Source organism: Hyla sarda, chromosome 9 (assembly GCF_029499605.1).
Source record: "Hyla sarda isolate aHylSar1 chromosome 9, aHylSar1.hap1, whole genome shotgun sequence".
Lineage (NCBI taxonomy): Eukaryota > Metazoa > Chordata > Amphibia > Anura > Hylidae > Hyla > Hyla sarda.
Window position 1 is genome coordinate 142,723,307 of NC_079197.1, and position 15,365 is coordinate 142,738,671.

General features: G+C 45.9%; 1 protein-coding gene across 2 annotated transcripts in view; it reads right to left on the reverse strand.

Annotated features, from left to right (window-relative positions):
* LOC130290250 (cytochrome P450 2F2-like) overlaps nt 1–15,365 on the reverse strand; it is a 331,651-nt gene that overhangs the window by 280,331 nt on the left and 35,955 nt on the right. For both annotated transcript variants that reach the window (XM_056537611.1, XM_056537606.1), the window contains exon 2: nt 6,267–6,406. The gene's annotated coding sequence lies outside the window, so the exon portion shown is untranslated. The remainder of the gene's footprint in view (nt 1–6,266; nt 6,407–15,365) is intronic.

A 15,365-nucleotide genomic window follows, 5' to 3' on the forward strand; every position in this document is an offset into this window, starting at 1 on the left:
CTCTGTTACCCCTTTACACCTATATGCCCCTGTATTCCTCTTCACTTGTAAAAGGGGAATCTGGAGGATGATGCTGGTAAAGTGCGGAGCCTAATAGGTTTGTTTTGCAGGTTTAACGGTGAAGAGTTGTGGCTGGAAGAAATGGTCAGGACAGTCCAGACCAGACAAATGACGCTGATCAGAGAAGACGTCATTGGTGAGTTGCTGTATAAAGCAGCACTTTAAACTACATATCCACTGATAAATAGATATTGGAATTTTTGTGCACTGTGGCTTTTAAAAAAAAGGTCAGGGTGCCCCGCGAAAAAAAAAATTCCGGAGGGGTGCCCTGAGCCGAAAAAGGTTGTGAAACACTGGTATACAGGATTTGGTCAGTAACACTATGATGGTAATATGTAAAGTGATAATATTCCTCCTTTTATAGTGCAATTATTGTTAATATCAGTCTAAGTATAGAGGACTTGGTCAGTTACAGTGTGATGGTAATATTTCTTTTCCTCCCATACTATTGTAAGGCTGGGTGCACACTACATTTTGTAACTACGGTTCCCGTATACGGCTGGGAGAAGGGGGGCGTGGCTTAATCGCGGCGCCCGCACTCAGCCGTATAGGGGAACCGTATTTAATGTATGTCTATGAGCCGACCGGAGTGAACCGCAGCCTCCGGTTGGCTGCTTTTTTGGCCGTATGCGGTTTCCCGACCATAGGCAAAAACACGGTCGACCACGTTTTTGCCTGCGGTCGGGAAACCGCATACGGCCGAAAAAGCAGCCGACCGGAGGCTGCGGTTCACTCCGGTCGGCTCATAGACATGCATTAAATACGGTTCCCCTATACGGCTGAGTGCGGGCGCCGCGATTAAGCCACGCCTCCCCCCTTCTTCCAGCCGTATACGGTAACCGTAGTTACAAAACGTAGTGTGAACCCAGCCTTACTAGGTAAATGTATGACTTACCGTATTTTTCACCGTATAAGACACACTTTTTCTTCCCCAAAACTGGGGGGAAAAAGTCGGCGAATACATCCCTATCGCGGCGGTCCCTGCGGCCATCAACGGCCGGGACCCGCGGCTAATACAAGACATCACCGATCGCGGTGATGCCCTGTATTAACCCTTCAGACGCGGCGATCAAAACTGACCGCCGCATCTGAAGGCAAAGTGACACTAACCCGGCTGTTCAGTCGGGCTGTTCGGGACCGCCGCGATTTCACCGAGGCGGTCCCGAACAGCCCGACTGAATAGCCGGGTTAGTGCTTACAGGACACCGGGAGGGGCCTTACCTGCCTCCTCGGTGTCTTCTCCATTCAGGGATCCCGTGTATGCCGGCGCTCTCCTTCCTCGTCATCACGTCGTCGCGTACGTGCGTCGGCGTGCGTAACGACGTAATGGCGGCGACGGAGAGCGCGGATACCCGGCTGGCAGCAGAGACGTTCCGGAGCGACGGGGACACGGCGACAGCGATGGAGCGACATCCAGGGCAGCGGTGACGGGTCCGGAGCGGCGGGGACACGTGAGTATTACCTCCTATGCAGTGGTCTTCAATCTGCGGACCTCCAGATGTCGCAAAACTACAACTCCCAGCATGCCCGGACAGCCAACGGCTGTCCGGGCATGCAGGGAGTTGTAGTTTTGCAACATCTGGAGGTCCACAGGTTGAAGACCACTGTTGGGTTCAAAATCTTTATTTTTTTAGATTTTGCCCCTAAAAATTGTGTGCGTCTTATGCGCCGGTGCGTCCTATAGGACGGAAAATACGGTATATAGACATATACAGTATTATAATGCATGGAAAATTGACACATATATAAATTGCTCCAGCATAGTGAAATACAGTAGCAATTTATTTCTTCGAAATATATATCGAGGAAATAAATAAATAAAATAAAAATACTATTGGCCTCTCACCACAGCCAAGCCAGATCACCCTGCTCTGTACTGACGAGGGGCAAACAACCCGAAACAGCTGTCTGCAGATGGGTCCTCTTTCCTTCTGGAGAGAGTTCTGGCTTGGCATAAATACCAATCAGTGCTGAGACTTCTTAACCCCTTAAGGACAATGGACGTACTCCTACGCCCCCGTTTCCGAGTCCTGTCCATTCCCGGCCCCCCGCCGCTAGCTGGAGGGGAGCCAGTGCCCAATGCCTGCTGAAATCGTTCAGCAGGCATCGCGGCATATCGCCCAGGGGGGTCATTATGCCCCCCCATGTTGGCGATGGCCGCAGATCGCTGGACAATTCAGTCCAGCGATCTGCGGCGATTCCGGGTCAATTGGGTCTCCAGTGACCCGGTGACCCGGAATTACTGGCTGATCAGAGACGGCCCCGAACAGCCAGAGCCTGCAGCGGTGAGGTGGCACTGGTTCCACCTCACGATCGCCCTGATTCGTCGGCCGGATTCCCGGCCGACCAATCAGGGCGCCTGCTGCGGGTGTCACTCCCGCACCCGCTCCGCCCCTCTTCCGGAGGACGTGAGCGGGTGCTGGGGACCCCGATCCCCGGCGTTAATGTTGGGATGGGGGCCCGAGGAGCGACGACGGCGTCGATCAGCAGCAGCAGGAGGTGAGTGACAGCCTCCTGCTGTTGCTTAGCAACAGCTCCCAGCATGCAAAAAGGGCATGCTGGGAGCTGTAGTTATGCAACAGGAGGAGGCAGACCACCACAGCTCCCAGCATTCCCTTATGGGCATGCTGGGACTTATGGTTTTGCAACAGCTGGAGGCACATTCTTTCTATGGAAAAGTGTACCTTCAGCTGTTGTATAACTACAACTTGCACAATCAGCTAAAGTGCATGCTGAGAGTTGAAGTGGTGCATCTGGTGGTTGCATAACTACAACTCCCAGCATGCCCGTTGGCTGTCGGTGACTGCTGAGAGTTGTAGTTTTGCAACAGCTGAAGACACACTGAGTTAAGTAGCAAACCAGTGTGTCTCCAGCTGTTGAATAACTACAATCCCCAGCATCCCCAGCCAAAGTAGTATGCCTCCCGCTGTTGCATAACTACAACACCCAGCATGCCCTTCCGCTGTCCGTACATGCTGGGGGTTGTAGCTTTTGCAACAGCTGAAGGCACACTGGTTGCAAAACACTGAGTTTGTTACCAAACTCGGTGTTTTACAACCAGTGTGCCTCCAGCTGTTGCAAAACTACAACTCCCAGTATGCACTGATAGACCGTACATGCTGGGAGTTGTAGTTTTGCAACAGCTGGATGTTTCTCCCCCCTCCAATGTGAACGTACAGGGTACACTCACATGGGCGGAGGATTACAGTAAGTATCCGGCTGCAAGTTTGAGCTGCGGCAAATTTTCTGCTGCAGCTCAAACTGCCAGCGAGAAACTACTGTGAACCCCCCGCCCATGCGACTCTACCCTAAAAACACTACACTACCACAAAATAAAATAAAAAGTAAAAAACACTACATATACACATTCCCCTACACAGCCCCCCTCACCAATAAAAATGAAAAACGTCTGGTACGCCACTGTTTCCAAAACGGAGCCTCCAGCTGTTGCAAAACTACAACTCCCAGCATGCACTTATAGACCCTACATGCTGGGAGTTGTAGTTTTGCAACAGTTGGATGTTCCCCCCTCCCCAATGTGAACGTACAGGGTACACTCACATGGGCGGAGGATTACAGTAAGTATCCGGCTGCAAGTTTGAGCTGCGGCAAATTTTCTGCCGCAGCTCAAACTGCCAGCGAGAAACTACTGTGATCCCCCCGCCCGTGCGACTGTACCCTAAAAACACTACACTACACTAACACAAAATAAAAGTAAAAAGCACTACATATACACATACCCCTACACAGCCCCCCTCCCCAATAAAAATTTAAAACGTCTGGCACGCCACTGTTTCCAAAACGGAGCCTCCAGCTGTTGCAAAACAACTACTGCCAGTATTACCAGACAGCCACTGACTGTCCAGGCATGCTGGGAGTTTTACAACAGCTGGAGGCACCCTGTTTGGGAATACCCCTATGTCCACTCCTATGCAAGTCCCTAATGTAGGCCTCAAATGCGCATGGCGCTCTCACTTTGGAGCCCTGTCGTATTTCAAGGCAACAGTTTAGGGTCACATATGGGGTATCGCCGTACTCGGGAGAAATTGTGTTACAAATTTTGGGGGGGGGGTATTTTCTGCTATTACCCTTTTTAAAAATGTTACATTTTTGGGAAACCAAGCATTTTAGGTAAAATTTTTTTTTTTTTTTTTTACATATGCAAAAGTTGTGAATCACCTGTGGGATATTAAGGTTCACATTACCCCTTTTTACGTTCCCCGAGGGGTCTAGTTTCCAAAATGGTATGCCATGTGTTTTTTTTTTTGCTGTCCTGGCACCATAGGGGCTTCTTAAATGCGGCATGCCACCAGAGCAAAATTTGCTTTCAAAAAGCCAAATGTGACTCCTCCTCTTCTGAGACCTGTAGTGCGCCAGCAGAGCACTTCTCACCCCCATATGGGGTGTTTTCTGAATCGGGAGAAATTGGGCTTCAAATTTTGGGGGGTATTTTCTGCTATTACCCTTTTAAAAAATTTAAAAATTTTGGGAAACCAAGCATTTTAGGTAAAAAAAATTTCTTTTTTTACATATGCAAAAGTTGTGAATCACCTGTGGGGTATTAAGGTTCACATTACCCCTTGTTACGTTCCCCGAGGGGTCTAGTTTCCAAAATGGTATGCCATGCATTTTTTTTTTTGCTGTTCTGGCACCATAGGGGCTTCCTAAATGCGGCATGCCCCCAGAGCAAAATTTGCTTTCAAAAAGCCAAATGTGACTCCTCCTCTTCTGAGACCTGTAGTGCGCCAGCAGAGCACTTCTCACCCCCATATGGGGTGTTTTCTGAATCGAGAGAAATTGGACTTAAAATTTTGGGGGGGTATTTTCTGCTATTATCCTTTTTAAAAATATAAAATTTTTGGGAAACCAAGCATTTTAGGTAAAACATTATTATTATTTTTTTTACATATGCAAAAGTCGTGAATCACCTGTGGGGTATTAAGGTTCACTTTACCCCTTGTTACCTTCCCCGAGGGGTCTAGTTTCCAAAATGGTATGCCATGTGTTTTTTTTGCTGTCCTGGCACCATAGGGGCTTCCTAAAGGTGACATGCCCCCCAAAAACCATTTGTCGCTCCTTCCCTTCTGAGCCCTCTACTGCGCCCGCCGAACAATTAACATAGACATATGAGGTATGTGCTTACTCGAGAGAAATTGGGTTTCAAAAACAAGTAAAAATTTTCTCCTTTCTACCACTTGCAAAAATTAAAAAATTGGGTCTACAAGAACATGCGGGTGTAAAAAATGAAGATTGTGAATTTTCTCCTTCACTTTGCTGCTATTCCTGTGAAACACCTAAAGGGTTAATACACTTATTGAATGTCATTTTGAATACTTTGGGGGTGTAGTTTTTATAATGGGGTCATTTATGGGGTATTTCTAATATGAAGACCCTTCAAATCCACTTCAAACCTGAACTGGTCCATGAAAAATTTCCAAATTGCTGCTGAACTTTGAAGCCCTCTGGTGTCTTCCAAAAGTAAAAACTCATAAATGTTATGATGCAAACATAAAGTAGACATATTGTATATGTGAACCGAAAAATGTTTTATTTTGAATATCCATTTTCCTTACAAGCAGAGAGCTTCAAAGTTAGAAAAATGCAAAATTTTCTTTTTTTTCATCAAATTTGGGGATTTTTCACCAAGAAAGGATGCAAGTTACCATAAAATTTTACCACTAAGTTAAAGTAGAATATGTCACGAAAAAACAGTCTCAGAATCAGAATGATAACTAAAAGTATTCCAGAGTTATTAATGTTTAAAGTGACAGTGGTCAGAATTGCAAAAAACGCTCTGGTCCTTAAGGTGTAAAATGGCCTGGTCCTTTAGGGGTTAATACTTAATAAGACTTCAACTCACTTCCCTGACAAATGTGAATAATATATTTTATACCCCAATTATCCCAAACTTCCAATCCAAGCCCCCTCATGAATTCCACCAATGTCCCATTATGCCATAATGGCGTGAAAATTTAAGTACTGGTGATGCCACACATTTTTTTTTTACATATAAGTAAGCAGCAAGGTATGTGTATAGAAAGATTATTCTGATCCCCCATTTGCTACATAGACTCTGAGGATGGAATCTCAGGGATAAAAACAAAAATATAATATCACTGTTCATTACCATAATATCAATCAATTCTTTCAATAAAAGTAACATAAACTAGTAATGACCCCATCAAGAGATATGACAGGTCACTTACCTGAGACTGCAGTGAGTGAATCTCAATCCCTCTCTCTCCAGAATACTGTCTGCGCACTCAATAGTTGTTTACTGTTTGTAATCTCCAGTTATTGGAATCACATTTATTTGCTGAGAGCCAGAAGGAATTGGACCAGTTTCCTAGAAAGAAAATGAAAGACAGACATTTCATAACTGACTTGTTTATGCTCACAGTCTAACATATTGTGTAATTGTGTTGCAGATGAATAAACTGGGTGTTCATGTATAACTTGCGTTTATTTGAGGACAAGGGAAGTTGCTAGGACTTCAAAAGACCTGGGGCTAGAGCCCATAGCTAGGTAACACCCTTAACCATGATCAGTGGCATCGCTAGGGGGGTACTAAGAGGGCTTTAGCCCTGGGTCTGGAAAGCCTAGCCCCAGGTCTAAGGCTGCTGCAAATATAAATGCCATTACTACTTTAAGAGAGCAGTGGCTTCTGGGAACTGCAATCACAGTTGTAGTTTTGGTTTAGGTCAGCTAAAAGCCATAGACTGTGTCAGGGCATGCTGGAAGTTGCAGTTAGTTACTAACTAAAACTCCCAGCATGCCCTAACATAGCCTGTGGCTCTGCAGCTGATCCAAATCGAACTACAACTCCCAGCATGTTGCACTGTAACTTATACTATACTACTATATAGTAGTATAGTATGGGTTTAAGTGCAATATGCTGGGAGCTGTAGTTGTGCAATCACTGAGATCCATTCAGCCCTGCGTTACCTACCAACATGTCTGCTTCTGCCCATCTGTTGCCAGCTGGCCACTTACCCAGTGTACAAGTCAGCCCAGATGGGCAGGAACACACCTCTACCTCCTCCATGGCCGCTAACCTGTTAAATGGCTTTGCCCGGATGGGTGAACTTGGCGACCTCGGCTGGTGCAGTGGCTGCCAGGATCCTCAGCTGTGTCCTGTCAGAGAATGGAGGGAACCCTGGCTGGGTGAGAGGGGTGACATGTAGGCAGGCAGCAGCATGGAGCCCCATGTTTTAGAACTTAATGGGACTGAGGCTCTGGGGATGAAGTGGTGCGGCCGCACTAGACGTGATGTGGTCCTGACTCACTTCTCGATTTCAAGAGAAAGGCAGGGAGGAGGTGTGCCATCGCAGGGGAAAAGCAGGGTGGAGGAAAGGTTCTGGGGGCAGCACATCACCACCAGACCTGTGCCCCAGCACAGGTAACCCCCAATAGAATCAATTATACTATTACTAGTATACACCGTGGGACAATATACACCCTAAGTTTGTAGAGGTTGGAATAGTGCTGGAGAAAGGAGCCTAAAATGTTTGTCTGGCTTGCAGATTCTATGGCAGCGAGTTTTGGCTGAGAGAAGACTAAATTTAGAAAGTTAATTTGTTTTCCCTTAGTCTCCTCAGCAGCACAATGTGGGGTGTCTCCGCACCTGTGAGCCAAATAGGACATGGGAATTTTTAATGAATATCCCTAAAGACCTCCCCCCCCCCCCTGGTAAAAATCACCAGGCTCACACCAGTAAATTATAAAGTAAAAGTAACAAAAAAAGGGAGGGAAGCTTGTGCTGCTGAGGAGACTAAGGGAAAAAAATTTACTTTCTAAATTTAGTCTTCGCCTGGCTTCCCTTAGCAGCACAATATGGGGATCTAGCAAGAATATCCCCTAGGGAGGGCTCTCCTGCCTTGCAACATTTAGAATAGACTTAGCAAAGGTAGTTTCGCTAGATAAAAAAATATCCACCCTGTAGTGTTTTAGAAAAGTTAACGGAGAGCTCCAGGTTGCAGACTGACAGATGTGTTCCACAGGAACAGAATTACGTTCTGCCCAAGAGGCAGACACAGATCTTGTGGAGTGTGCTTTAGTGAACTCTGGAGCAGTCAACCTCTTAGAGGTGTAACATAAGTTTATACATTCACATATCCATCTAGAAATGGAAGGCTTAGATGACTTAGCACCTTTCTTTATACCTTGACGTAAGATAAGAAGATTCTCAGCTCTTCTAAAGGGTTTGGTTCTCTCTAGATAGATTCTTAAACACCTTACCAGATCTAGAGAAGCAAGGTCCTTCTGAGAAGATCCAGACTCAGGAACAAACTGTGGAAGAGAAATAACTTGATTATTTTTTGCAAAAGAGGCAAATTTAGGCAGAAAGGATGGAAGGACTCTCAAAAGAACCTTCCCAGGTAAGAACATTGTGTAAGGTTCTACCGAGGCTAAGACTTGTAGTTCACTAACCCTCTTGGCATCGATGACAGCTAAAAGTAGCAACACCTTAAGAGTGAGGAACCTAAGTTCCACTTCCTCCAAGGGTTCAAAGGGTTGAACACACAATTGTTGCAAGACCAATGCCGGATCCCAGGGAGCAACCGGTTTCACAGATCTAGGACAAATTCTAGTAATGGCTTTAATTAACGACCTTATTACCGGTTCTTGAAAAAGTCATCTCTGTAAAGATGCAGAAAAAACTGCTAGCTGTACCTTAATGGAAATTCCAGAATTGATGGAATAGAAGGGGAAGAAGCATCAATCTTCTTAGAAACACACCAGGAAATGAAGATCTTTCTGATTCTAGCATAGGTCTTGTTAGTTTCCTCACTCCTAGAGTGAGATAGCATCTCAAGTATACGGTCCGAAAACCCTCTGGCTTTCAGTAAGGACATATCAACCTCCATGCTGTCAGACTGAGTGTCTTGAGGTTGTGGCAGAACTGAGTGCCCTGGGACACAAGGTTCTGCTTGGGAGGAAGCTTCCAGTACGTTCCTTTGCTCATCTGAATGAGCTGGGAGAACCAGGATCTCTTCGGCCAATAAGGAATGATGGCAATTACCGAGGCCTGATCTTGTCTGATCTTCATTAATTCCCTGGGCATCATTGAGATGGGAGGAAATATGTAAGCCAGATTGAAATTCCAAGGAATTGTCATGACATCTACATAAAGGGGTTTGTCTGCTGGATAGAGGGAACATAACTTGTCTAGCTTGAGATTGGATCTTGTGGCCATCAGATCTATTTCCAGAAGACCCCAGTGGTCTATGAGGTGAAGAAATGTCTCCCGGTTCAAAGCCCATTCTCAGGGTACTGTTAGACCTCTGCTCACACTGTCCACTAGGATATTGTGGACACCCTGTATGTGGACTGCAGATAGTCTTAGAATTCGCCCAATGAAAAATCTTTGCCACCTCCTGTAGTAGAACAGCCGATCTTGTTTGTTTATGTAATAAACAGCCGACATGTTGTCCGTTCTCACCTTGACAGCTTCTTTCGGCAGAAAGGGAGCGAAGTGAAGAAGCGCATAGTATATTGCCCTCAGTTCCTTGATATTGGAAGAAAGAGGAAGTCCTTCTGCACTCCAATTCCCATTCACCTTTCTTTCCAGCAGATGGGCTCCCCATCCTGACCCTGAAGCGTCTATCGTCAAGAGTAACCACGGAGGTTCTATAAGCGACATTCCGTCCTGGGGAATCGCCCACCAACTTAGAGATCTGCAAACTGTGGGAGAAAGTCTTAGAAAGGTGTCTAGGGAGGAAATTCTCCTGTCCCAAGCCTGAAGAATCTTTGCTTGGAGTGGCCTCATGTACCAGAGTGCCCACGGGACAGCTTCTGCTGAGGAGGATAGGAGACCTAAGAATCTCAGAAGGGTCCTCAGAGATATCCTGCTAGGGATTCGAAGGAATTGATATCCCTTGAATATCCTGTCCCTCCTTGCTGGAGACAGATGGATTCTCATGTTGTGGGACTCTAAATAGAAACCCAGAAATGTTATTTCCTTGGTTGGACTTAGATGGGACTTCTGTTGATTTACTAACCAACCAAGTTTGTGAAGTAAGTCCAGAGTGATGGTGGTTTGACAGCGGAGCTCTTTCTGTGTCCTGGCTAATAAAAGCCAGTCATCCAGATAGGGTATTATTCTGATACCATGAACTCTGAGAACCACCATCACGGAAGAGACCACCTTTGTGAATACAAATGGGGCTATTGAAATGCCAAATGGCAGGAATCGAAACTGAAGATGATGGAGAACTCCCCTGATGAAGACTGCAGTCCATAGGAACTTTCTGTGCCCTTCAAAGATGGGTATGTGGAAGTAGGCCTGCTTGAGATTTATCGACGCCATGTAATTGTCTCTCTGAATGAGGGACTTTACTGACTTTATAGTTTCCATCTGAAATCTTCTTTTTATTATATAATGGTTGAGATATCTGAGATCTATTATAAGTCTCCATCTTCCTCCTGGCTTGGATACTAGAAACACTGGGGAATAAACCCCCTTGCCCCTCTCATCTAGGGGAACTGTTTCTACCGCTGCATTTGCAATTAGCTCTAGGATATTAATCTTTGTTTTGGGGGACTTAGAGAGGGGGATGTTAGACACCACTCTGGAGGGTGACACATTAAAGGAAGGAAATAACCACTCTCTACAACTTTTATCACCCAAACATCCTTTATTAGAGCTTGCCAAGCCGGGAGAAAAACTGAAGACGGCCACCCACCGGCGTGCATCTGGCTCTAGATTAACCTCTTCTTGTTGAACCTGATCCTCTGCCACATTCAGAATTTTTGTACTGTCTGGTTCTCTGGGGAGACCGGTCCCGCCTAGACTGATTGTAGCGCCCACGAAAGGACCTCTCAGATAACGGAAGCTTCCATTATGGTGTCCAGCTCTGGACCAAATAGTTTGGTAGGATTAAACTCCAGATTACAGAGAATATACTTAGAATGTCTGTCTCCAGGCCAGGGTCTTAACCAAAGAGCCCTCCTAGCGGCAGAGGATAGGGCCATATTACGTGATGCCAGCTTCACCTGTTGACAGTTTGCATCATAGAGATGGTCTATTCCCAGGTTAATATACTTGAAAGACCTGAGTATGTCCTGCCTACTGACTCCAGAGTGTATGTCATCTTGTATGAAGATTTCATTGCTCTAATAACCTTAAAGGAGGCGTTCCCTACAGCACACTGGCTGGAAGATGCCGTATAAGACCTTCTGAGGGTAACTTCCATGCGACGGTCCATAGGGTCTTTAAGGCTTGATCTGTCGTCCGATGGGATAATAGTTCTCTTGGAAAGCTTAGCTATAGCGTAATCCACCTTGGGTGGGTTAACCCAGTCCTTGGATTTAGACTGATCCAAAAGGTAAAGGGTCTCAAATCTACTATTTAGAATTGGTGCCTTCTCTGAATTGACCCACTCGCATTTCATAAGTTCTAGGACCGTGTCCTCCATGGAAAATACTAGAGATGAGCAAACTTTTAAAAAATGAGATTCGGCCGATTCTCCGAATTTTCCGAAAAAGTTTGTTTCGATACAAATTTTTTAGCGGCGAATCTATATTAAAAAAGGCTATTTCTAGCCTACATACAGCCTCTATCGAGGTATAGAACACTTTGCTGTGTCCTAAAACGCATATGGAGTGTGCTGGTGTAGTGAAATAATACTGTTATTCAGAATAACATGCAGATTACCGGCATCGCTTTTAGAATCACTGCCGCACAGCAGCACAATGACAAAGCCTGGTGGTGGCATCAGTGTGAGGAGACCATATAGTGGCTGAATGACACAGTGTGGAGGTGTTGGCAGCATGAGGACACCATATAGTGGCTGAATGGCACAGCGTGGAGGTTTTTTGCAGCATGAGGACACCATATAGTGGCTGAACGACACAGTGTGGAGGTGTTGGCAGCATGAGGAGACCATATAGTGGCTGAATGACACAGCATGGAGGTGTTGGCAGCATGAGGACACCATATAGTAGCTGAATGACACAGTGTGGAGGTGTTGGCAGCATGAGGAGACCATATAGTGGCTGAATGGCACAGTGTGGACATGTTGGCAGCATGAGGAGACCATATAGTGGCTGAATGGTACAGCGTGGAGGTGTTGGCAGCATGAGGAGACCATATAGTGGCTGAATGGTACAGTGTGGAGGTGTTGGCAGCATGAGGAGACCATACAGTGGCTGAATGGTACAGTGTGGAGGTGTTGGCAGCATGAGGAGACCATATAGTGGATGAATGGCACAGTGTGGAGGTGTTGGCAGCATGAGGACACCATATAGTGGCTGAATGACACAGTGGAGGTGTTGGCAGCATGAGGAGACCGTATAGTGGATAAATGGCACAGCCTGGAGTTGCCAGCATCATGAGTAGGCACTAGGCCTTCACAATCCCTAAGATTAAAAGATGAATTTATAAATTTAAACTGAAGATTTTGGATAACTGGTGCTACCTACTATAACAAAATTTTTATTCCCAGACCCAGGCCCAGCAGCGGCATCAGTAAACCATATGTTGCCTGAATGACACAGCCTGGAGTTGGCTGATGGACGAGTACACACCAGGGCTTCACAATCCCCAAGAAAAAACACAACAATTTTTTAAATTTAAAATGTAGATTTTGGATAGCGGGTACTACCTATGATAAAATTTGAATTTCCCAGACCCAGGCCCAGCAGCAGCATCAGTAAACCATATATTGCCTGAATGACACAGCCTGGAGTTGGCCGATGCATGAGTACACACCAAGGTTTCACAATCCCCCCAAAAAAAAAAAAAACACAACAATTTTTGAAATTTTTGAAGACGATTTTGGATAGCAGGTGCTACCTAGGATAAAATTAGAATTTCCCAGACCCAGGCCCAGCAGCGGCATCAGTAATAGTGATGAGCGGCATTGCCTATATTCAAATTTGAGATATTTTGCTAATATATAGACGAATATTCATCCTATATTCGTGAATTTCGCATATTCGTTATATTTGCATATTCGCATATGTGAATATTCGCATAATCGCGTATTTGAGGAAGACACCAGTGATTGGGTGGGCAACTTTACTATTGGTTGCTAGGGATGTTGTTGATAACTTCTGACAAGTGTATTGCATCATTCTAATTGGCCCACAAGTGAAAAGAGGGAATATGCGTATATGCAAATATGTACATATGTGAATATGTACATATGCAAATATTTGCATATGCGAATATGCGCATATGCGGGGGAAAAAGCGAATATTCACAATTTCGAATATATAGCGAATATATTCGCAGTGAATTTGCAATATTCACAATAAAAATTTGAAATACGAACATTCGCACCCAACGCTAATCATGGTACGCATTGAGGACCATTGCCGCGTCTCTTCGGGGAACTAGAATCTGATGAAGTCGATCACCACAAGTCCCTTGTGCACAGTCGCTTCCTCTGTCGCCACAGAAGTTTCAGCTCATAATCAAACTGGGCCCGGCGTAGATGGGTTTGTATCTTTTTCGCCAGCAGGTAGTCCAACAGATCTCCATGACTCGATTTTCGTCTTGAAGAGTCTTACAGGTGGATAGGTCTTCTTGAACCTTTTCGGACCTGGGTTCCCCGTCCCCGAGGGGGGTCAAAACATTTTGATTCTCGAACCGTTGATAACATGGGGGCATCTCCACATCTTTCCACACATCTTCGACACGGGGTTCTTCACCGGGGGTAATACGAGACAGCACATCGGCATTGACATTCGACTTGCTGCTTTGGTACTTGTTGGTGAAACTATAGTTGGCTAATCTAGAAGCCCAACGTTGTTCAATGGCACCCAACTTGGCAGTGTTTAGGTGGGCCAATGTGTTATTATCTCTGTAGACAGTAAATGGCATGGCAGCCAAGTAGTCTTTGAACTTTTCAGTCACAGCCCATACCGAGGCGAGAAGTTCTAATTTAAACGAGCTATAGTTTGCAGGCTCCTCGCAGGTTGCAACTGGTATAGGCAACTACCCACTCCTGTCCTTTCTGGACTTGGGACAGGACGGCTCCCAAAACTTTGTAAACTGGCATCGGTATATAGCTGGAATGGCTGAATGTAGTCTGGATACGCCAGGATGGGTGGCTCTGTCAGCAGACGTTTAAGAGCTCAGAACACTGTCTCTTGTGCTTCGGCCCATTCAACAGGTAGACTTCCATTGTAGTTTCTCCTTCACCGTACCCCGAAAGAGAGCTGTGAGGGGTTCTGTAATCTGGGCGAAGTGGGGAATGAAGTGGCGGTAGTAGCCGACAAACCCAGGAAGCTCCTGACATCTTTCACCATGCATGGGGTAGGTCAGTTCTTGACAACTTCCACCTTTTCAGGATTGGGCTGGACTCCCTCGGCACAGACAACATGACCAAGGTAGTGTATCTGAGGTTTAAACAAGTGGCACTTTGATGGCTTGATCTTCAGCCCATGCTTGATCAGGACTTTGAAGACGTCTGACAGATGACTGAGATGCTCCTGGTAGGACTTGGTATACACAATGACATTGTCCAGTTACAAGAGGACACTTTAGAAATTCAGATGACCCAGGCACCTTTCCATCAGATGCTGGAACGTAGCAGGGGCATTACATAGCCCAAACAGCATACTTTTAAACTCGAACAACCAGCAGCAGACCTGAGGGCTGTGAGTGACTACTCGATCCTTGGCAATGGATAAGCGTCCTTATTCCTTATGTGTGATATTGTTCAGTTTCCTGTAGTCCACACAAAAGCGGATGGTTCTGTCTTTTTTCTTGACCAGAACAAGTGGCGCCGCTCAGGGACTCCGACTTTCTTGGATGATGTCTGCCTCTTTCATGTTGGCCAGCATCTTTTTGACAGTTTGATACAGCGCCACTGGGCTCTGTGTTTTTCCTTGATAGGTGGGCTGTCGCCTGTAAGGATTTGGTGTTTGATCATGGACGTGTGCCCGAAATCTGTGGGGTGTTTGCTAAAAGCTTCATGGTACCTTTTGGTGACTTTGAAGACTCCCTGGACTGGATCCTTTGGGGTAGTGTCGTCTCCAACTTGGAGTTGTGTCCACCAGGGTTCAGGAGGACTCATACTGGAGCCTTCAGCCACTTGGGCTGCATGCTGTCGGGCCACCATACATTCCGTTAAGATGTCCTTTGTCTCCGTGAGAAACAACTGGGCTACTGGGGTGTATTTGGGTAACACAGTAGCAACATCAGACAAGTTGACTAACCGAACTGGAACTCTTCCGTTGGTAACAGTGACAAGGCTCCTCACAGCTCGGACAAGAGGGTGGTCTTCTAGTTGCAGAGGCTCCAGCAGGGCTTGATAGTCTCTATTCTTGACTCCGGGACATACACGACACCAGAT